The following is a 24,924-nucleotide window of genomic DNA, read 5'->3' on the forward strand; positions in this document are numbered from 1 at the left end:
CTGCTTTCATCTTTTAATCACATTCAACCTGATTTTTCTTCCTTGGATATGTTTGTATTATTGTTGATATTTTACAAATTTATCTAAGACCTGTCCTGTCCTGGTAGATATTGTCATTTATTCTTTTATTTCTAGAATATAGTATTATGCTGCATCTACAGATTCTATTGTTGCTTTTTTCAGGAAAATGAATGTTTTGTTGTTCTACCTTTGAGTATCTTCTGGACTTTGTGTGCAATGTTCCTTATGTCAGTGGTAGATGATGTGATTGCCTGGCCTGTTAGCTGACCCACTGGCTTCCATAGCTGTATCTCTTTCTATGCTGGTTGTTGTGATCTCAAAACACCCTTCTCTGTTGGTGATCTGATTATCAGCCAAGTCTATCATTAGTCAGAGAGATGCTGATGTTTGATTTGGTTTTGCTCTTAATATATGTTTTAGGTTCTCAGGTCGGGCGTTTTTAGTTAATGGTCATTTATCATCTCTTTTATTTTTAAACATATCTGAACTTTGTATTTGAAAACTGAAGCAAGAGAATTCAACTTACAAATTAGCAATGTATTACAACAGTGCTAATTATACCTATATTGCTACAATTAAGCCCGACCATAATTGAGAGTCTGCTTGCACACACAGGCAGTGCTAAGTGAACTCCCGAGTTAAAAAAAAAAAGAGCACACAAAGTTGGAGGGAAAAGTGATGGGGAATAAGAGAGGAACTGGCGGGGAGAGAAGGGAGTGGACTCTATCAAAATATATTCTACATGCCTGTATGAATTCTTTTTTTTTTTTTTTTAATTTTTTTTTCAAGACTGAGTTTCTCTGTGTAGCCCTGCGCCTTTCCCGGAACTCACTCTGTAGACCAGGCTGGCCTCAGACTCACAGAGATCCGCCTGGCTCTGCTTTGTGCTGGGATTAAAGGCGTGCACCACCACCATCCAGTCCTGTATGAATTCTTAAATTTAAAAAAATCCTTATTTTTAAAAGATTCTTTCTTATTGGGTTCTTGCTGTCATTACTTCCTAGGGAAAGTCCATCTGAATTTTCCATTATCTCTCTTCTAGACAATTGTCATCTGTAGCATGCAGCATGTCCCTTACTGGGTACCCACACTGCCCTGTTGACAGTGTCCTCACCACTCACTTTACTCTGTACAGGAATGTACCCAGCACAAAGCAATTTGTTGAGACTCTTAGAAGCTAATAGTGGCTCATGCTATTCTTTTTCGTTTCCTACCAGCAAAAAGATAATTGAACTTCCTGTCTTCATTGGGTCTCTACTGCTGTGATAAACATTATGATCAAAAGCAACTTGGGGAGAAAAGAGATTTTTTCATTCTACAGCTTATAGTCCACTATCCTGGAAAGTCAGGCTAAGAATTCCAGGCGGGAACCTGGAGATAGAAACTAAGTAAAGGCCATAGAAGAATGCTGCTTACTGGCTTGTTCCCCATGACTTGCTCAGCTTTCTTTCTTCTACAACCCAGGACCTCCTTCCTAGGTCAGCACTCCCCATAGTGAGTTGGGCCCTCCCATGTTATAGATGGTTGTTTTTACTCTTTTTATTCTCACTCTTTGCTCTTTGGCCCTTTGTGGGGGGGTGCCACCCAGCTCCCAAATAAATCACACATGGAGGCTTATTCCTAATTATAAATGCCAGGGCCTGTGGTAGTATTGTGTTCCCCAAAATATTGTACACCCTAATAAACTTATCTGGGGTCAGAGACAGAACAGCCACTAGATACAAAGGCTAGAAAATGGTGGCACTCACACCTTTAATCCTAGCATTCCAGAGGCAGAAATCCATCTGTTCAAGGATACAGCCAAGCATGGTGACTCATGCCTTTAATCCCAGGGAGTGATGGTAGAAAGCAGAAAGGTATATAAGGCATGAAGACCAGAAACTAGAAGCATTTGGCTGGTTAAGCTTTCAGGCTTTCAAGCAGCACAGTTCAGCTGAGAGCCATTGGGATGAGGACACAGAAGCTTCCAGTCTGAGGAAACAAGATCATCTGAGAAGTTGGCCAGGTGAGGTTAGCTGTGGCTTGTACTGTCTCTCTGATCTTCCAGTGTTCACCCCAATACCTTGCCCGGATTTGTTTTATTAATAAAGACTCTTTAAGATTCATGCTACAGGGGCCTTAGTTTGACTTATTTCTAGCCAGCTTTCCTTAACTTAAATTATCCCATCTATCTTTTGCCTTTGGGCATTTACCTTTCTCTATTTCTGTATATCTTTTTTTCCTTCTTATTCTGTGTCTGGCTGTGTGGCTGGGTGGCTGGCCCCTGGATTCCTCCTCTGCTCCTTTTCTACTTCCTTGATCTCAGATTTCTCCTCCCATTTGTTCTCTCTGCCTGCCAGCCCCTCATATCCTTTCTCCTGCCTTGCTATTGGCTGTTCAGCTCTTTATTAGACCAATTAGGTGTTTTTAGATAGGCAAACTAACACAGCTTCATAGAGTTAAACAAATGCAATGAAAAAGAATACAACACATCTTTGCATCATTAAAACAAATGTTCCACAGCATAAACAAATGTAACACATTTTAAAATAATGTTCCTCAACACCATATCAAACATTAATCATGAAAATGCCCCCACAAACTTGCCAATCTGATGAAGAAATTTTTCTCAATTGAGATCCCCTCTTCCCAGATGATTGTAGCTTATGTCAAGTGAAAACAAAAACAAAACAAACAAACAAACAAAAAAGAAAGGATCAGCACACTTCTGATACTTTTCTCTATACAGGCACAACTTTTGTGTATTGGTTGAGTTCATGCTGTGGTTGAAGGTTTTACTATAATTAAATTTTTCTGTCACATATTTTTCTTACCATGAATGTGTTCCAGGGTCAAACTAGAAATTATATTTTACAGCAGAGTTGAGATGAGTGAGTTCAAGAAACTTCTCTCTTCTCCCTTCCCTTTCCCTTCCCTTCCCTTCCCCTCCCTTTCCTCCCCTCCCCTCCCCTCCCTTCCCTTCCCTTCCCCTCCCCTCCCTTCCTTCCCCTCCCCTCCCTTCCGTTCCCCTTTCTCTTCTATTCTCTCCTCTCTTCCCCTCCTCTCCTCTTCTTTTCATTTGAGGTTGAACATTTTGAATTGTACATCATGAAATTCTGCCCTTCCTTTTGACTGCATTGGAGGAGTTTTGACTAGTTTCTCCTCTTTGTTATTCTCTCGTTACAGTTGGGAATAGGGGAGTTTCAGATGTTTTCATTCTACCATCTCAACTTGGAAGTCTGTATGAGTACTTTAAATAAATTTTAATCAAAGCAATACAAACAAATGGTCACAAATCAAATCATGCAAAAATATTTTGTTAAGAAACAACTGAACCCAGCTCCAGGGTGGCTGAACTCAACCTCACTCCCCATAGGCATTTTTCTTTTCCTCTGTAAATGGAGGGAAAAACTATATATTGTGAAGTGCACATATTATAAGTGTATAGTTTGGTGAACTGTGATGATGGCCCAAAGCACTTTACCTCTTTCTGTTAAAATAAAGACTATTTCAATCACTGGGGGAAGATTCCTCAGTAAATCCCTCCACCTCTATCCGGGTGGCATACTATGTATGTATTATTGTACTGTATGTTAGTTTGCCTCAAGGAGAACATATAAATGTCATATGAATTTATTCATACAATATGTTCTCATAGCTTTTCCCACAGTATGAAATTATAACTCATCATACTGTAGCAATTGTCAGTTTATTCCTTATTACTGCACAGTATCCCATTACCTGTTTTGCTTAGTAACTGTACTGTGGGCGCATTTCAACTAGTGTTTATTCATGTTATAATTTCTCTATTCATTTCCTGGTGGGCATGTAAGCTTTTTTTCAGTTTAGAGTTACTGGGATTTTGATCAGAATGCCAATTAGTTTGTAGATGGGGTTTAGGCAAGTGAACATCTCATCAGTACTCAATGTTTGAAACATTGAATCACAGACACAGAACAACTCTTACTAGGCCTTTGTTGATTTCTTTTAGTCATATAATCATTAATATTTTGTTAAGTTTATCATAAGTATTATAATATCCCTTGGTACAGTGGAGAATAGCCTTAGTAATTCTACTTTCCTTTTTCTTGTTCAGTGTGGTAGTCAATTTTATGTGTTTACTGGGTATTTTTATAATTAAACTGACCTCTAGTTTAGGTGTTGTAATGGAGGCATTTTGTAGACTTAGCATCTACAATAATAACTTTCAGAAAGGACATTATCTTTGCTAATCTTGGTGGGCCTGATCCAATCAGTTGAAAGGCCTCAAGAGTAGAACTGAAGTTTCTCAAAGGGAGAAGACACCCTACCAACTACAGAAGCTTCCCTTTCCTTGAATCTCCAGCTTGCCTTCCTGACAACCTACCCCATAAATTTACTTACCTACCCAGCCTAGACTACCACTCGAGCCTAGTCCTCACTGTACATTTATTTATATAGTCTTCCTCACTGACACCCATCCTACTTTACCTACATCCACTTTCCCTCCCACATCCCTTCCCCACCCCACCCAAATGAATAAGTGAATGTAAAAATAAATAAGCAAACAAAAAATATGTTGAACACTAAAGATAGCAGGCAGGTCTATATTGTTCCTTTCAAGCACTATAAGAACAGAACTTTAAAGAAACTTAAAAATAAAACAACTACAACTTACTGATAAATACCAGCTTATCAATAAATCCACTAAAATGATGTTTATATATAATATAGGATGGTTTATAGAAAAAGAAAGTTGCCTACTGCATATATTTGTCAAAGGTAGACTTTCAAGAAGTAATTTCCTTTGGAGCAAATGTATTTAACGGGGTCACTTACATTTCCCTACATAGTTGAGTGGGGATCCATTCTACACTGTAACAAACAAATCTGAGGTATAAAGGGTGGGCACATCCAAGAATCTTAAATGTACTATTGCAGTTGGCTTCAAAAATCAACCCCATAAATTGTCTAATATAGTTTAAAGATGTGAAATTTGAACCTGAATGACTCCCATAACTATTTCAGGGGGAGAAGGGAAGGTTAAAAACAAAAAAGTGGACTTGTCAAAAAAGATACCTAAGCAAGTCCTACTAAATCCCAAAGTTTAAGGCAAAAACTAAAGAGGCAAGTGTCTTGGAATCTTCCTATCACTTGCACATAACATAGGGTTTCCTAGGTAAATAGCTTTCTAGAATAACCTGTGTTCCTTTGGGAAAAGTGCCAAGCACCTGGTTTACTTGCTGGTCATTTTTAAAGCAGAGCAAGTGGACTTTATGAGAATAATGGAGGTTTTTATTGGTTATATTGAAATGGTTTAAAGAAAAATTAAATAAAATTCTGACATATTATGCTAATGTCAGAGCCAAAACTAGCTGGAAAGGGAACAGAAAGATAAAAATAATAAATAGTTCACTTTAGACATTTAAAGTTTTGTTGCAAGTTTTGCTTTCTTTAAGGAGACCAGTTGACTTAGAAGTGGAAACTATGCAGTTTCCTGGTCAATGTTTTAGTAAAATGAACTTAAAGCTACAATACAAGAAACATTGAAAAGAGGCGTCCTTAAAAAAAAAAAATCTTACTTTGGTTTCTGCCAGCTGCAGGAAGATACTAAAACAAAGGTTTCATCTATTTCTGTGGAAATGAAAATTTAACAGGTAAGCAATCCAACAGAAATAGTAACTATTATATTCCCGCTTAATGTAATCATTTAGATTCTGAATGGAAGGATGATTTCATATTAGGAAGTCTTTTACTATATTAATAAATAAATAGACAAAATATAAAAGATTCTTTGTTTTCTGTATTTGGAATTAAACCCAAGCCCTTATGCATGGTAGCATTAAGTCTGTGCTAAGAGCCGTAGCCCCAGTCCAAAGGAGCTTGTTTTTTTTTTTATTTGATGATCATCGCTTATTGTTAATGTTCTCATAAAATTGCAGTACACATATATAATTAGATAAATAACAGAGCTGTAAAACCTGCTATATATTGTCCTCAAAATTAGTATTATTTCGATAATATAGGGATGAGGATTTTAAATAAATAAATTGCTTCTTAGAAATTAAATGACAAATCAATTTGTTGGCACATCAAGTAATAAAAAATATAAAACATATCCTTTCATCAGTATATTTCAAGTTTTTCTATGTTTTTAAGAATTTCATACTTTTCTCATAAAATACAATCATGTCTACCCCCTCTTTTCTCTCTTCTAAATATCACCATATAGGAGGAATATAACTCCCTCTTAACTTCATGCCTTTTCAAATACTTTATTTTTTTAAACCCACAAAATTCACTTAGTGTTGCCCACATGTGCATGAGTGTAGGGCCATCCAATGGACCCTGGGGGGGGGGGGGGGAACTGTCAGTAATTACATCAAAAGTTAGAAATGAAGCAAGCCTCTCCCTTTCCCTGCAATCATCCAATGCCAATAGCTTCTCAGTAAGAGGTGTGGCCTCCAGATCATCTACCCCATCCATGGCAGGAATCTGGCCTGATTTTTTTTTCCTGGTTTTTTGAAACAGGGATTCTCTGTGTAGTTTTGGTGCCTGTCCTGGATCTCGCTCTATAGACCAGGCTGGCCTCAAATTCACAGAGATCCACCTGGCTCTGCCTCCCTAGTGCCAGGATTAAAGGCATGCGCCACCACTGCCTGGCTGGCTTGATCTTCTATATAGGTCTTGTGAAGGTACACACAGGTTCTGGGAGTTCGTGATTGGCATAGTCCTGCCATGTCCAAAGGTAGCATTTCACAGCACTGCTTGCCATCTACTTTCTCCCACACTCTTTCTTTCTCCTCTTCTTCAGTGTTCCCTGAGCCACTGTAGTGGAGGGATGAATATAGATGTCTTGTTTAGGTCTGGGCGTTCTATCTCTTATTCTCAGCACTATTACTAGTATACAGCTCTCCATTGACTACTGCCCACAACAAAATGAACCTTCTATATGGCCAAGGTTGAGAGCAGCCCAGGTTTGTCAGTGCTATGAGTTGGGTGGAAGATGAAGTCTAGGTGCCAGTATAATTTGTAAATAGGTTTATAAAGATTATTTGATTCAATAAACAATTTAATATTCACATATAAAAGAAATAGAACATTTTTTAGAAATTCATTTTCACTAATACACAAAATAGAAATTACATGTAAAAATTTTTCTGAGGGTGTCCAGTAGAAGGTCACAAAAGTAGTCCCTCCCTCCTCACCTTTGGTTTTCCATTTTCTGACTGTCAGTCCTCACCCTTGGCAAAGCTGGTACCTTTGTGTTTGCATTATCAATCTCTAAAACCGTGAACTACATATATACATATATATATATACATATATACATATATAAACAATATATGCATGTATGTATATAAATAAAGATTCAGGTGTTTTAGTATAGTAGAAGAAAGCAGACTAGCACATCAGTGCAATTATCAAAGTTCATTAAGAGTCATGGATAGGATAAATACAATGAATGTTTACTCTCGAATCACCCACAATTCATTTGTTCTGTCTTATTTTCTTTTTCTGTCTCTTCTACAAAAACGTCACATTCCACCTGGGCCAGAAGTGGTCAAGGACTGTCTTTAAGAAAAAAAGCAAATCTTCCCTTTTCCACTTACCTCAGTGATTATCTCGGGAAAGGTGATGTGGCCTCGTGCAGAGGGCACATATTTTACTAGATGCTTCCCAGAAAGAGAATATTGATCATCCCTACACATGGACACCAGAGCAGTACCTGACACCAAACTGAGTTTTGGGAAGCTGTTGATGAGCTCCTAGTAAAGCTCTTCAAATGAAAATCCGAATGTGAGAAGAACAGCAATGCCAAGGGAAATCACAGGGAAATGAGAAGCCTGGGTAAGCAATGCCTTCAGCCATCTGCTCTGGCTATTTGACATTTATGAATTTCTAGCACACCTTGTACTTTTGTAGATTTTGATAATGCCCTTGCTGTGAAGCTGGTCAACACAGAAACAAAAGTAGTTTGTGTAGATGAATTGCTAAATCGCCTTATTAATAAAAAAAAAATCCAGAGCCAGAAACTGGGGTTAAAACCTGAGAGATCAGAGGAATAGGAAAAACCACAGACAACCTCACCTCACCAATACCTCACTTTCCAAAGAGACCTACTTCCTGTACACCCATGCCGATCTGCCTTTCTGTTCTGCAATATCACTTCCTCTCTCTGCCCAGCTACATCACTTCCTGCCTGTCTATACAGACCTCCAGACCTTTATGGTTAGTGCTGGGATTAAAGGAGTGTGTCACCATGCCTATCTCTCTTCCCCAGTGTGGCCTTGAATTCACAGAGATCTGGGTAGATCTCTGCTTCCCGAATTCTTGGATAAAAGGCATGTGCTACCACTGCCTGACTTCTATGTTTAATATAGTGGCTGGCTTTTTCCTCTGATCCTCAGACAAGCTTTATTAGGGTGCAAAATATTTTGGGGGATACAATATATCCCCACAAGTTTGCTTTTCTTGAGTTTAATTGTTTCAAACATAGAGAAATAGAACGTCAGTGGTCTAGCACACTCACAGAAGGATATAGAAGAATACAGAAGTACAGAAGCGGGGGCAGAGTGGAGGTTAACTGTCCAGCCAGTAACTTGGACGTCATTGTGTTCAGAATGAGGCAGTGATGAGAAAACCAGGAACCCTGAAACCACCCAGAGCCCTCCAAGAGGCAGAGCTGTGTCTCTGCAGTTTTTCTAGAAGATTAAAGACAAGTAGCATCAGTGTTGGCAAATATTAAACACACTGAGAATCTGAAAATACATGTCAGGGAGAGAATGGAAAGTGAGATGGAGAGATGACCAGTTGCCAGGTCCGTTTTGAGGTCTGCTGCAGTCAGAAGGAGTTGGCAAGAAGCTGTAATTGGTAAGGAATGAGGTGGGAAGGAAAGTGAGACTCCAGTTACAGGAATAAAAGTCAAGAGCACTGTGTGAGAAACAGTGAGGAATCAATTGTTCCCAAGGCTTCTGTTGAGTAATAGGAAATGTTTAAATGAGTGTGAGTAAAATGAACAAATGGGGGGGGCAGCGTGGGAATGAGTACTTTTTATGAGTTAATCTTGAGAAACCATCGTTGGAAATGGGTTTAAATGAAATGATTTGCAATGATACTCTGCTAGACTCATAGATCGGTGCCTAGCCCAAATATCATCAGAGGGGTGTCATTCAGCATCGGATAGGAGCAGATGCAGAGATCCACAGCCAAACACTAGGCAGAGCCAGGGGGACCCAGCAGAAGACAGGGAGGAAGTGGGGTGGAGGGCATTGATAACATGGCCCACAGAATCAACTAAGCAAGGCTCATAGGGCTCAAAGAGATTGAAGTGGTAAACACAGAGACCCTATATGGGCCTTAGCTAGGTCCTCTGCATACACTTTGTGGTTGTATAGCTTGGTGTTCTTGTGGGACTCCCAACAATGGGAGTGGGTGGTGTTTTGCCTGTGCTTGAGACCCTTTCTTCCTACTGGTTTGCCTTGTCCAGCCTTGATATGACAGTTTGTGCTTAGTCTTATTGTATCTTGCAAGGCCGTGCTCATGGGATATATCTGGGAGGCTTGGGTTTGTTTGTTTTATTAAGGGAAAGGGAGAAGGAGTTGATCTGGGGGAAAGGAGAGGTGGGGGACTGAGAGGAGTAGAGGGAGGGAAAACTGTGGTTGGGATGTAAAGTGTGAGGGAAGAATAAAAGTAAAAAAGAAAAGAATGAATAGGGGCCTCTGTTGGTGTTGCAGCTTGGGTAGAGGAAGATCCCATAGGCTTCTTCTTTTTACTGTGCATAAAGAATGAGTTGGTCAGTGAGCACCACACAGCTGTAGCTTTTACAGATACCAGAAAGAAGTCCATGGAAACAGAGGTGCTTATTGGCTCCACTGGAATTAGCTTAACCAGAGGAAAAATGAAAGCTCTGGAGAAGGCACATGGTGGTAGCAGTAGAGGTGCAAAGGGAAAGGACCTGAATGTGATGGGACAGAGGGTCAGAACTGGGTGCCTACTAAGACATTGAAGAAACATCACAAGGAAAATTTCTTGCGATAAAGATTCTAACTACTTAACTATTCTGACTACTATTCAGAATCTTCAAGTGACTCTGTCTTGAGCAGCCCTTTAGAGAATAAAAGGACTACTTTCCATCATTACATCCAGGACTGCATGAGAAGCTGAGGTTCCATTGAAAATATTTCAATGGAACATTTTCAAAAATGTTAGTTGCTAACTAAGTAGTTGGGGGTCAGGAAGTAGGGGTAGCAGTGAAAAGTTTCAAAGGAATAAGAAATAAGAGAGTATCTAGAGGAAGACACCAAAGAAATGATTGATCATCACATTTTCTAGAAGGAAAGGAAAATGAAAAGGCAGGGTACTAGCAAACTCCTGAGAATCAGACTGGCATCAGTCCTCATCAGCACCCCAACTAATAGAAAACAGAACACTTTATAAAGTGAGGAGAGGCTGGCAAAAGAAACAGTAGTCCAGCCCAGAAAATGTGCCCAAAGAATTGCAAGTCACAAAGGACATCAGAACCCCAGACTAGAGTAAGAAGTTAGGTTCATTAATATGTTTGCAAGTGCTCAGCTTTATTGGCTCATTATCAGCTTCTTTTGTAGGGGTCATTCTCACTGTGTACTACTTGTGGAACTTGGTTCTATTCACTCAAATATCAGAAGAAAATGGTGACACCATCCCCACTAATGCTTCAGTTCCACCATTAGACACTACTATCTGCATCACTGAACCGGAAGTCAGGGACATATTGTTGGCAGAACAGAAAAAAGTCAAGAGGACAGATGCATAGCATCTAGGAGTGATAAGTCCTATGTCCCAAAAGTGACCATTCCACACACTTACTTCTTGAATCTTGTTATGTAATTTTCATCACAGATGTCTCACTTCCTTCTTGTAGAGCCCCTTCCTGACTGGAATAGTTACTATTTCTTTGGCTAGCAACTAAGCATCCTCTTTTATTTTATAATTAAATCATATTCCAGGTAATGGACTTGAAGAAATTAATAGTGAAATTTGGCCTAAGGAGATAAAAGTAAATTATTAGTTTCTACATTATTGTTATCTTCTGTCTTTGAGGATAAGACTCTATAATGATTCATTGGCTGTTCCCATGATCGTTACAAGAAAAACAAGGGATTCAAAGCTTTTGAACTAGTGAGATGGTTCAAACAGTCTTAGGTATGTTGGCAGAAAAGGCATAACTCTACCAAACCCACAAGTTCTAAGTCAGAGTCGAACAAAAGGTAAGTAAAGTATATAACTTGCTTAAATTCCGTCCTATCTCTTAAAGCCACAGAGCTACCCAAGGCAAGGATCCAACTTGAAATTTGATGGTGAAAGTTGCTGACAAATAGTATCAGTTCAATTCACCACCTAATCAGAGGTTTTCAAAGTTGGGTAAAGTGGGATTAGAGAGATGACTCAGCAGTTAAGACTGTTTTCTGCTCTTCCAAAGGACCTGAGTTCCATATTCAGCATCCATATCTGAACCACCTGTAACTCCAGCTCCAGAGATCCAACATCATCTCTGGTCTCCATGGTAGACTCTTGCACACACATGTGCATGCATACATATACACACATAAGTAAGAATTTAAAATGTTACATGAGGAGTGTTCCCCTTGCTCCACATCCTTTCCAACATGAATTGTCTTCAGTGTTTTTGATCTTAGCCATTCTGACGGGTGTAAGATGGTATCTCAGACTTGTTTTGATTTGAATTTCCCTGATGACTAAGGATGTTGAGCAATTCCTTAAATGTCTTTCAGCCATTTAAGAGTCTTGAGAATTCTCTGTTTAGCTCTTTAGCTCATATTTTAATTGGATTGTTCGGTATTTTGATGTCTATTTTCTTGAATTCTTTATATACTTTGGAGACCAGCCCTCTGTCAGATGTGGACTTGGTGAAGATCTTTTCCCATTCTGTAGGCTGTCCTTTTGTCTTATTTACTGTTTCCTTTGCCTTGCAGAAGCGTCTCAGTTTTAGGAGGTCCCATTTATTAATTGTTACTCTCAGTGTCTGTGGTACTGGTGTTATATTTAGGAAGTGGTCTCCTGTGCTAACTCGTTCAAAACTACTTCCTGCTTTCTCTTCTATCAGATTCAATGTAACAGGTTTTATATTGAGGTCTTTGATCCACTTGGACTTAGTGCAAACTTATACAGCCACTTTGGAGATCAGTATGGCAGTTTCTCAGAAAACTGGGAATCAATCTTCCTCAAGACCCAGCTATACCACTCTTGAGCATATACCCAAGGAATACTCAATCATACCACAAGGACACATGCTCAACTATGTTGATAGCAGCATTATTTGTAATAGGCAGAACCTGAAAACAACCAAGATGCCCCTCAACTGAAGAATGGATAAAGAAAATGTGATACATATACACAATGGAGTACTACTCAGCAGTGAAAAACAATGACATCATGAAATTTGCAGGCAAACGGATGGAACTAGAAAATATCATCCTGAATGAGGTAACCCAGACTCAGAAGGACAAACATGATTTGTACTCACTCATAAGTGGATACTATATGGATAACCAGACTACAACCTACAGCTGTGGAGAAACTAGCTAACAAGGAGGACCCAAAGAGGGACTAATGTATCACCCTGGGAAGGGGAAAAAGATGAGACCTCCATGAGTAAACTGGGGATGAGGGGTGGGCAATGGAAGGTAGGGGACAGGGGATGAGAACATAAGGGAATGTGATGGTTGAGCTGGAACAGAGATGGAATGGGAGAGCAATGAAAGAGATACCATAATAGAGGGAGTCATGGGGATAGGGAGAAACCAGGTTCTAGGGAAATTCCCAAGAATCCACACCCCAGCCTAGTCTACCAGCAATAGTGGAGAGAGTACCTCAACTGGCTTACCCCAGTAATCAGATCGTTGAACACCCTAACTGTCATTGTAGAGTCTTTCCCCAGTAACTGATGGAAGCAGGTGCAGAGATCCACAGCCAAACACCAGGGCGGGCTCTGGGAGTCCAGTCAAAGAGAGAGAAGAGGGATTCTATGAACAAGGGGCATCAAGATCATGATGGGGAAACCTACAGAGACAACCAAACCAAACTAGTGGGAACTCATGAAATTTAGATCAACAGCTGTGGAGCCTGCATGGGACTGGACTAGGCCCTCTGCATAGTGAGACAGTTGTGTAGCATGATCTACTTAAGGGCCCCCTGGCAGTAGGATCAGAATCCATCTCTGATGCATGTGCAGGCCTTTTGGACCCTACTTCTATGATGGGACACCTTGTACAGCCTTGAGGCAGGGGGAGGGTCTTGGACCTGCCTCTACTAAATGTACCTCCCCATGGGAGGCCTTAACTTATTATAGGAGGGAATTGGGGGGTGGGTTGGAATGGGGAGGCTGGAGGGACAGGAGGAGGGAAGAGGAGGGTCTTTGATATGTAAAATGAATAATTTTTTTCTTAATTAAAACGTTACATGAACCACAGAAAACGAAGTGAGTGTTCAGTTCAAAGGGGATATATGCAGTTCAATTTGCTTGCTGTCCTTAATCACAAAATCGTCTCCTCACAATGTTATTCACTGCTATACACTTCAGATACTCAAAATTCCTTGGTAAAATATAGAGGAAAAAGTTCTGACTTTACAATGCAAGGGGCTGGAGTGCATTTATCAAGTGTATCCTATCCATCTCACACCAGGTCTCTAGGAAATCCCAGAAAGCATCAACGTTCCCCGTGGCTTGTATCATACAAGTAGTAGGGAGCAGGATCACTTAAAGAATGATAACACAGCAAAGTGGGAATGATCATAACCTTTCCTGTAGGCCCTATGTTTCAAATAATGATTTTTCTATTTAAACTAAAAGAGTAATTACATCGTGGGCTTTATAACATATGTAGATGAAAATATGTGACAAAAATAACACTAAGAGTTGGGCATGTTGGCTCATGTCTATAATGCCAGCACTTGGAAAGCTGAGGAGGAAGAATGACTGTGAGTTATGGGCCAGCCTGGGCTATAGAGCAAGGTCTTGTTTCAAAAATAGTAGGTGGGGGAGCTCTTGTTTTTTTAGTGTAGGAAAGCCAAGAGCCTGTTTCCTGTTGGGTTGCATGAGTTCTTTGAAGTCCCACAGGGACAAGACAAGGCAGCAGAGACAGATGCTGTACAGACGGTGGCTTGCTGTTGCAGCAGTATCACACAGCTGAGGGATTATATGTCTTATAGCATCCAGAAGCAGCCTCCTCATTCTGGAGAGAAAGGAGAAATGTTTCCTCATCCTTTGCTTGCTTGCCACAAACACAACCCTAAAACATGGCCCAGGAAAATAGATAGGGTTGCATTCTTGCCATATGTAAGACATTCAAGGACTCATGGCAAATTGCTGTTTGCAACATACTGATTCCTACAATTAGAAGAGTTGTGTTCCTCCACAACTCATGTTGAAACTATCTCCAATATGGCCCTATTGAGAGGAAGGACCGTTGGGAAATGATTGGATGATGAAGGCTCCACCCTCATGAATGGGATTACTACTCTTTTAACAGAGGCTTCAGAGAGCCTCTGGTCCATTTGGTTCTTTTGCACATGGCCCTTTCTGCTGTTGGAAGATGCTGTAAGAACTGCTCAGGGAGCTATACTTCAGCAAATATTGCATTGTTCTGAATCTTGATCTCGGATTTCCCAGTCTCTAGATCTTCATAGTCAAAGTATTATCGTCTTCTCCAAAATATTTGCATGTATTTATATAGAGATAAATTTCCTTTTTTTCTACAGAAAAAGATAGGTTTAAAAATTATATCCATTCTATACTATTTTTAGGCTCATTTTTTTTCTACTTCCTACTTTCTAACTGTCCCAAACCTTAAGGTATGGAATTTTAACATATGTTTTTATGTTTGTTTACAGAGTCTCACATGCATGTTTAGAGCACACAGATTATTGATGGGAGAGAGATTCCCCTATCATTTTGGACCTAAGGCTCAGTGTGAACAAAACAATAATTCACTGTTGTCTTTCTTGTGGTTTTTGATATTATGTGGCTTTTGATGTTCTATCTCTCTTCCATGGATTGCATCAGTCTCCTCGGTGGCTTGCTGGTATAGCAAAATTGGATGATTACAACACAAAACAAAACAAACAAAAAATGAAGTACACAAGCCGTTGGAAGTCAGAAATATTAGCACCATGAGGGATTTCACAGAGGAGCCCCACGAGAAGGAGGCAGAGTTCAGAGCCGAAAGTTGAACAGCATGAGTAATGAGGCTGGTGTGATCTGTCTTAAATATATTTACACATTTATGAAATGTAAGCTTGGATCACGTAGTGTCCATAAATTAAACAGCCAACAAGATTCCAAGATGAAGTCATTTTATTACATAGGAAAGTTTAATTTATCAACTTCAAGATCCCAGAACACTTATACTGTCTTTTGAGCTTTCTGAATTCATTTGCTTGTTTTGGTGTTTGGCCCAATGAAAGATATCTCAGGAGATCATATTTTATAAGTGAATGCAAATATATGAAGCAACTTGATGGTCTGGAGTTTATATTTAAACAAATTTGTGTTACCCTGGTTTAATGCTGTCCCCCATGATGCAGACAAGTCATATTTTTATTAAAGAAAACAGACAAAAGCCTGTCTCAGAAGTGCCGAAACTGGAAATGGGGAGTCACTTAAATCTATAGAATCAGCACTGTTAATTCCACACAGATGTCTTGGTGCATTCCTGTAAATTTTCAGACTGAAAAGGAAGTTAGTTACACCCTGCCCTTTAACAGCCTAGGCGAAAATACTTCAAATATTCTACGTATGTTTTACTAACACCAAAAAAGGCAAAAGATGAAGTAATCATCACTTTGAGCTTAATATTTTACTATTAATAAAAAACAACACATGCACTTAACAGGCAGTACATAAGCTCTTCTCGATGTCAATCTTCACATTTAAATGTATAAAAATGCAGTTTGTGTTTTCAGATAGTGATTGGGGAAACAATGTGTTGAAAAAATTTTATTTATTTCTAGCACACTGAGTAGTGTAGCTGTCATGTGTTTGGGTGTAGTCTTAAGCATAGGGGATGGATGCAATTGTTCTTTATAAACACTGCAAGGGTAAAGACATCATTTGAGAGAATTATACAATGGCAAGTGTTGGATGGTTTGGATCACTTTCAGTGTCTCTATATACTCTAGATCATCTTCAGATGGACCACTAGATCAGCAGCTCTTGGTTTGATACTGAAGAAACTGTTACGTTTTCCTAGCAGAGATAAATATATAGCATGAATACTTTCCTTCTTTCCCTTCTCTCATTCAAGCACTAAACAGGCCTGACCCCACTTAGCTTCCCTGATCAGACAAGATTGGACACATTTGGAGTGGTAGTCATAGACTGATCTTTCTCTTCTAACATCCTCCTACCCACAAAACATAACCACTCTCAAAGCTTTCTTAATAGATAAGCATTACTAGATGTATGTATATTGCCCAGGCTATGAAGAATGCTCATCTTCCCTGATTCAATCTGTGTGTTTTTTTTTTAATTTTCTGATTAAAAAAAATCTAGGCTCAGAAAAGCTAAAGAGCTAACCAGAAGTCACTTGGCTAGAAAGCATCAACAATAGATTCTGAATCTGGAATTATTCCTGATGACTTATGTGCCAGCAATACTCCAGTGGTTAAAATGTGGGATTTCCCCAATATTCACTTATTAATCAGTTAACATCTAAAGGCAACAGAAACTTGGCATTTCTTGCTATGAAGAAAAGCATCGAGTCCATTTAGACCTAGAGAAGGAAGAAATGCTTTTCAAGGAATTTAGTGATGATGAGGGCAGATGACTGAGTGGTGTTAAACATTTTTAGGCAAGTGTAGCTTGCAAGTCTTCGAAGACAAGCCATGAGTATACATGGCCCATATACGTATAATATCACAATAGCCAATATTATACACTACTGTATAAAGTAATGCTAAAGGAGCTAGGAGAGATGCATATTTTCATTGTCTGGCTTGCCCAGGAGCTTCTCAACAGGAAGGAGAGATTTGTTGAGCACATGTATTTAGAATGGAGAGACACGGGCAGCAAACTTTCTTACAAGGTGCTGAGATCATAGTTCCAGAAGTTGAGATCAGTCAGAGCGATTGAGTATGGGGTTGATTTGTGGCTTGTAAACCCCATCCAGATGTGACCTGCCAATAGAAGTCAAAGTTATTACTAGCCCCCTGGCTAACTCTGGATGTCTAGGTGTATGAGTCAGTATCCTACCTGGGGACTCCTTGCAGAGAAAGATGCTGGAGGAGACTTGGAATTTGTTGGTACCTTTCAGCCAGCCTGGGGACATTGACAGCTACCACACCTTTGACTTGATATCACTCTACCCTTTGTGCGCTTAAAGAAGATACATACAGAAGAATCAGTGTGAATAAGACACGTGCAATCAAACTGAGGCTTCCTCTGCACTTTGAAAGATCGAAATGTCCCATCATTTCTCTTGGTTTGGGCAAGAAGTTAGAGTGAGCACACAATGCATTTGATGACCAGATGTGGTGGTCTGCTTCCATTTCCATCATTCTCCATCAGCTGGGGTCAGGCATTTGAAGGAAAGGAGATTCCTGTTGCTATATGTAGACACAAGTTGAAAGTATGGAGGGTGGGTTTTTCTTTCTTGCTAAAGTGCAAAGCTTTCATGCTGAAGGCTGGAACTGAGAATCTGATGCCAAACCTTGCCTCTTTTTCTAGATGCTGTTGTCGTCTCCCCGTTGACAGCAGGTATACTTGTCCAGGCTTCTCATCTCTAAAGGCTGACAGTTGGATGAACAGTTTCACAGTCACATATGTCAGTATGTCAGAGTTTAGGAGGATGGGTGGACAAGCAGAGATCAGTAGGGAAGAACTTAGGTGTCATGAGAAACCAGTATAGTCTCTATAAACAAGAACAGGATTTGAGGGGGAGAGAATGGCAATGTTTCATCCATAAGTTAGTGACTAACTCTTATTCTGCTAAATCTTCTAGACAGCTTTTGGTGAGCAGGTTAGAGCCAGCCTTTAGAGTACCCTCTGAGAAAGGTATACCTAGAAAGAACCAGAAGGGCTGAGAGATACAGAGATGTGGCACACACCTTGGGCAGCCGAGATTTGGTAGACATTGCATTAGCCAGTGATTCTGGAGAGAAACAGCTGGCACACTGACGGTAGAGTAATTTTAAGAGTTTAGGAATAGGAGGACTCAGATCTGAGAAGATGACTCAGTCAGGAAAGTACTTGCTTTGCAAAGCATTCAAACTTGGGTTCAGATCCCTAGTACTTACATATAAGCCAGGGGTGGAGCAGTGAGATAGTTGATGACAGTCAGATCTCCATTGATTGCTAGATAGTCCATTTAGTTGAATCAGTGGGCTCTAGGTTCAGTAAAAGACCCCCCCATTTTTTGGTTTTTTTTTCCAGACAAGGTTTCTCCATGTAGTTTTGGTGCCTGTCCTGGATCTCGCTCTGTAGATCATGCTGACCTCGAACTCACAGAGATCCACCTGGCTCTGCCTCCCCAGTGCTGGGATTAAAGACATGCACCACCACTGCCCAGCGAGAGGCCCTATTTCAAATAATAAGGTTGAAAGAGACTGAGACACCTGATGTCAACCTCTAGCAATGCACATACACACATTTATATATGCACCTACAACATATGCAGCATACATGCACAAAAGAAAATAATTTATTGATCGTGATATAGGCAACATATAGTGAAATCATATGAGATCAGGCAGAGTCCTACTTTAGCAAGAAACAGACATTGTCTCTTCTCTAAATCTTGGGGAAGGCTTGGTTTTCAAAATTCAAAGCCAGTAAGACGTTGATGAAGGGATTGCTCTTTCAAAATAGAAAAAACCTCTGTGCTGGGGTATCGGCAACCCAGAGGCAGCATGCAGAGCAGGGGCAGAGAGAAGTCAATCTCTGACCCTGATGCACTTTCCCTCTGGAGCTTGCCATGGACTGTGTGGTAAACCAATGAGGAAGATGGTTAATATGTGGCAACCTGCTGAGACTCAGGTTGAGTGGGTGCAGAGGAAAGACTGACATGGGCAAGGGGAAACAGAAAGCCGGTGTTTGGAGCTCTGTGACACACTGACATTTGAAGTTGTTTGGAACATGTAGCTATATAATAAGAATGTAAGCGACTGTTCCATAACTCCATGAACATGTCAGTAGAACATCTCCATTGAGTATCAGTGTTTATTAAACCTGTGTGTGTGTGTGTGTGTGTGTGTGTGTGTGTGTGTTTGGGGGGGGTGTTTGATGGAATACTTTATGAACTTCAGTTTAAGGCATGTGCCATAGGCTATTTAGTCAATAGAATTCAGTTTAACGTAGTTATCTATATTTGGGAGGTATTAGTTAGACAACAGTGTTTTATTTAAGAAATGAAAAAGCACTTGTTATGCAAACTTGATGACCTCAGTTCCATTCCCCAAACCCACTGACATACACATTTGCCATATAGGCACACACATTAATGCTTGCACACACACACACACACACACACACACACACACACACACACACACAAATATAAATTTAAAAGGAAATTATTCTCCATTTTGTTTTATTCTTGAGGTTTAATATAATGAAAAATCTCAAAGTCACTTTCTATCACTAGGAAAATGAAGAGAAAGCATCAGGTTCAAATTCATGACTAAAATGTTTCACAGTTAGTTCTCAGCACCCAAGACAGTGCTTTCCACAGAATAGACATGGGGTTTGTTAAATGGAAATAAACTTATCAGTTATTATGTAGACTAAAAGCAGTGCCTGCTTCTTAAGAGAAACCGAGGGGAGCACTGACCTCTGTGGAAGCAGCTTTCACAGTCTGTATCCCCCTCAGCCACATGGCAGGTGAGCAGTCATTAACACCTGTCATTCATAATCTCCACGACTGTCCAGAAGCAGCAGGAGAGGTTCCCCCTTACAGACCTACAGAGGTCCAAGGAAATGTGTCTTACTACTTGGAACTCTAGCTATCTCATCCCTCCCAGACTAATGAAAATCTCAGGCATTTACTATGCATTCTCCCTTTGATAAACAGGTCCTTCATTGCACAGAGGGAAGTCTTCATGATGACTTTGTTATAGAGTATAATTTTTATTACCATATAAAATATAATAAATTCAACAATTCAGACTGTACCTCACTAGGGTGGCAATTGGTCTTATTTGTTACTATATCATACCAGATGACATTACTGGTTTTTGTTTGTTTATTTTTCTTTTTAAGATAGGGTCTCATGCAGCCCAGGCTGACCTTGCACTTCTGATCCTCCTGCCTCCAGCCCTGTGTGTTGGGATTACAGGCAAGAACCACCATGCTTAGCTTTGAAGCTGTGTTTTGTTAATAGTCTGGTCTGTGAACTATAGCAAGGCTTTGAATATTCTCTGGCAAAAGCTTCCCACTTTGTGTGTGTGTGTGTGTGTGTGTGTGTGTGTGTGTGTGTGTGTGTGTGTGTGTGTGTGTTTTCCCACCATCTCTTTTTCATCATCTACATTTGTCTCTGTATTTCTGCCAAATTGTTTGATGCTGTGTTTGAAACTGACCTACATACTTATGAATCCATTCTCCTGTTGTCTTTGTGTCAAATGCTTTATGAAGCAATAAATCAACCTATGTGAACACGTTATACAATCTACAAACATCTTAACTTGTTTTCCTGTTAATCATAAAGATTTCATATATCACTGCCTAAGGACTAATTTCTCAAGTATGCTCAGAGTACATTCTTCATGGGGCTGACTTGCCAGATGATGTTTAGTAACTGTATTTTTGGGAACTTACTCATTCTTTGCGATTGCTTTATTGACTCTTGGTGTTCAATTTAATCCCCTCTGGAGGGAAGTATTCATGTTAGATCAAGTGCTAAATCAAAGTTTTGTTTGCAAGACTATCTTTTGATGTCCCTAAGCTGTCTCTCTTGACAAACTGTCTTGGTCTTACCTGTAGGTGATCTTATTTTCCTGACCAAATTGTGCTAAATATTCATTGGAAATAATGTCTTCTTTGAAAGCAACAGTCTCAGGAGCTCCTTCTGACAGTGAAACTCAGCATTGGGTTTCTCCCATCTTTTATATAATTCCATTTTATTCACAGAAAACAAACCCATTCTCCTGATCTAAGTCACGAGTGACTGAGTCATGAAGTGACTAGTTTAATTTGTAAAGTACATGGAATCTTAAAATTCATAGCAAACTTTTAGGAAAGGCCATACAGAGCCAAAGGAATTTTAATAATAATAAAAAACACAGCTGGAGGCATCAGATTATTTGACCTCAAACTACACAACAGAGTCATTGTGGAAAAGCCAACATGGAACAAAACACAGGTGAAATTCTAGTTTCATTTCTCTTGCTGTGATAAAATACCATGGCAAAGAGCAACTTTCAGAAGAAAGTGTTTATTTGGCTCACAATTCTGGGTTACAGTCTGTAGCTAGAAGTTTCTCCAGTCCTGCCTGGGCCTTGCAATCCCGTGGCTTGCTTATAAAATAATCACACAGAGGCTTAATGTTATTTATAACTGCTTGGCCATTGGCTCAGGCTAACTACTGACTAGCTCTTACACTTAAACTCAGCCCATTTCTGTTAATCTATATGTTGCCACATTTTCCGTGGCTTTACCTATGTGCTGTTACATACTGCTCCCTGGATGGCAGGTTGGCATCTCCTGACTCACCCTTCCTCTTCCCAGAATTCTCCTCCTACTTATCCCGCCTATACTTCCTGCCTGGCTACTGCCCAATCAGCATTTTATTTATCAACCAATCAGAGCAACACATATTCACAGCATACAAAACATCCCACAGCAACAGTCCATCAAACAGGAAAGTCAAGGCAGGAATTCGAGCATCTTGTCCACCACTTTACATCAAACAATTAAGGTGCTCTGTCCAGACATGACCACAGCCAAATTTAATCTATATAACTCCTCATGAGACTCTCTTTCTAAGTGATTTTTAGGTCCTGTCAAGTTACTACTTAAAACTAGCCAGCACGTGTGTCAAAAGAATACACTGGTTAAAACAGCCTACTCAATGAATGGTGCTGGGAAGACTGGACAGTCACCTGCACAAAAACAAAATTAGGTCCTGTCTTTCACCTCACTCAAAATAAAATTCAGCCGGGTGGTAGTGGCACATGCCTTTAATCCCAGCACTCGGAGGCAGAGGCAGGAGGATCTCTGTGAGTTCGAGGCCAGCCTGATCTACCAAGTGAGTTCCAGGAAAGGCACAAAGCTACACAGAGAAACCCTGTCTTGAAAAAAACCAAATAAATAAATAAATAAAATTCAAAGCCCATTAAAGACTTATTGAAAACTTTGAAATTCTGAAATTGCTATAAGAAACAGTCATGCAAACCTTCCACATCATAGATATGGACAAGAATTTTCTGCATAGAAGCTCAAAAGTATGTAAAATTATCCCAAGATTGAAAAATAAGAATACATGAAATTAAAAAGCTCTGTATATCAAAATAAATCATTATATCAGCAGAGTGAACAGAGAGCACAGAATAAGAGAAATATTTTTGCCAGTTACCTCAGATAAGGGCTTAATATTAGACTATATGAATACATTTAATATTAGGCTATATTAAGAACTACAAAAATGAAATAATAACATGAACAAAACCTCAAATAAATGGGCCAATTATCTGAACTGGCAGTTCTCAAAAAGAAGAACTACAAATGCCCAATAAATACCTTTAAATTTGTTTAACAACATTAACCATCAGGAAAATGCCAATCAAAAATACTTTGAAAATCCAACTCTCCCCAGTCTGAATCCTCGTGTGGATGTGGGGAAAGAAAGATGTATATTTATTCATGCTGTGGTGAATATAAACTGGTACAGCTCATTTGGAAGTCAGTCTGGAGGTTTCTCAAATCTATATACAGACAGAACTACCATATGACCCAGCTATACCATTCTGGAGCATGTAACTAAAGGACTCCACATCCTATCAGAGAGATACTTGCATATTCATTTTTACTCTTATTTACTCTATTCCCAATCACATAAAACATACCTACATGTCTATCGACAGATGACTGGATAACGAAATTTGTAGTATATGTGCACAATGGAATTGTATCCAACTGTAAAGAAAACTGAAATTATGAAATATGGAAAAAATGGATGCAGCTGGAAAATACTATTGAATGAGGCAATGCAAGATTAGCAAGATAGGTACTATATGTTCTTTCATGTGACTCACGGCTACTAATTTTTATATATGTCTGTTTATGTGGGACTAAGTTGGACGGAGGCCAGGAAACTAGAAGGGAACATGCTTGTGAAGAGAGGGGAAAAAAGAAGCTTCGAGGAAGGAAGGGGATAGTAATAGACTGCATAGATGGAAATAGAAGGGGGGCAATGGAGGTGTGAGGGTACAAATGGTGATCAGGGACAGGGAGCCGGGGAAAAGGAATGTGGAGGGATCTAGAAAATATGTGAAAATGTTTCTTTGCATGAAGAAAAATGGTAAATTGAAAGCCAGAGTTTCCTCGGACCCGTTAGAGAATTGAGGTTACAGAGAAAATTGTCGTTGTGAAATCAAGGCAACTGGATACAAAGAATCACAGTGGAGATGAGCTTATCCCAAGCAGAAGCCACTGTAGCAATAAACTGATTACAACACTGCAGAGGTTATCTTGAGTAGATGGTGGCTAAGTGTGAACCAGCTTAAGAACAAAACACTTCCTGGGACTCAATCCTTAGGCATGCCCAGATTGTTACAAAACCTTCCTCTGGCAACTCTGGTTCTCATGATGAAGGGTCAAGAAGTCTTTTCATGTTTGCAGCTGGGGCATAGCCATATGGAAAAACAGTGTTCTGCAGAATCCTGTCCAGGGGAACAGGCTCCAGCTGGGCCTTAACTGACCTATGTAGGACAGTCAGTCAAGTCCACAGCTTGGGGGTGTAGGCCCATTCAAAATGTGGAAATCAATCATGGGATTATAGAATACTTCCTCTTCTACACCTTGCACCCACATTAACAGGTCTCCAGACAGTCAAAATATATGATGTAAAAGCTGATAGGGCTACAAAGAAAAATAGACAAATCTGTGATTTAGTTGGATATGTCAACGCTTCTTTTCTCTCCAGCGAGCTGAACATCGGTTAGGATGTAGTTTAACATAATACCACCATTAATCAACTGTATCTAATGGGCAATTATAGAATACATCATTCAGGAACAGAAAATTTCCCTTTTTTTTCCTAAACTTGGAGCATTCAACTTGGAACAGTCAGCCATACAGACAATATTCTGGGTCAGTAGCCATTATCTCACAAATTTAGACAATAGAAATCATAGAAAGTTAATTGACATCACAATGGAGTTAAAATAGAAATCTACAACCAAAAATGTTAAGCTACCAGGAAATTAGATGACTCAGTAAGTCTAAATAACACATATGCAGAAGAAGTCTCAACAGACAGTAAATGCTTTGAACTAAATAAAAAAGAAAGAGCAGAAGTTAAAATTTGAGGAGCACTATGAGGATAGTCTGTTATTGAGGGAATTTGATTATATTAAATGCATATTGGCAAAAGGGGGAAGAAATAAAGTCAATAATTTATGATTTTATCCATGGAAGCTAGAATCAAGAGCATTTAAAGGTACAGTTAACAGACCCTGTTACCTAATACACTATCCATTATCCTTGATACGCAGCCGATATTGCTTGATATACAAGATGGGCCTGAAACTTATTGTAGTCTCAAAATTAATGACATGTTAAAAAAAAAATAACTTTTGAATAAACCCATGTCCATTGATGGCATTTTCTAAAAGACATAGAAGTCTATGCTCGCTAGTTTTTATGTCAATTTGACAAAGGCTAGAGATATTTGGGAGAGGCAATCTCAACTGAGAAAATGTTTCCAGACCTATACTGTAGGAAGTAGTGCCCCT

Source organism: Peromyscus californicus, unplaced genomic scaffold (genome assembly GCF_007827085.1).
Source record: "Peromyscus californicus insignis strain IS unplaced genomic scaffold, ASM782708v3 Scaffold_17__1_contigs__length_78620276, whole genome shotgun sequence".
NCBI lineage: Eukaryota > Metazoa > Chordata > Mammalia > Rodentia > Cricetidae > Peromyscus > Peromyscus californicus.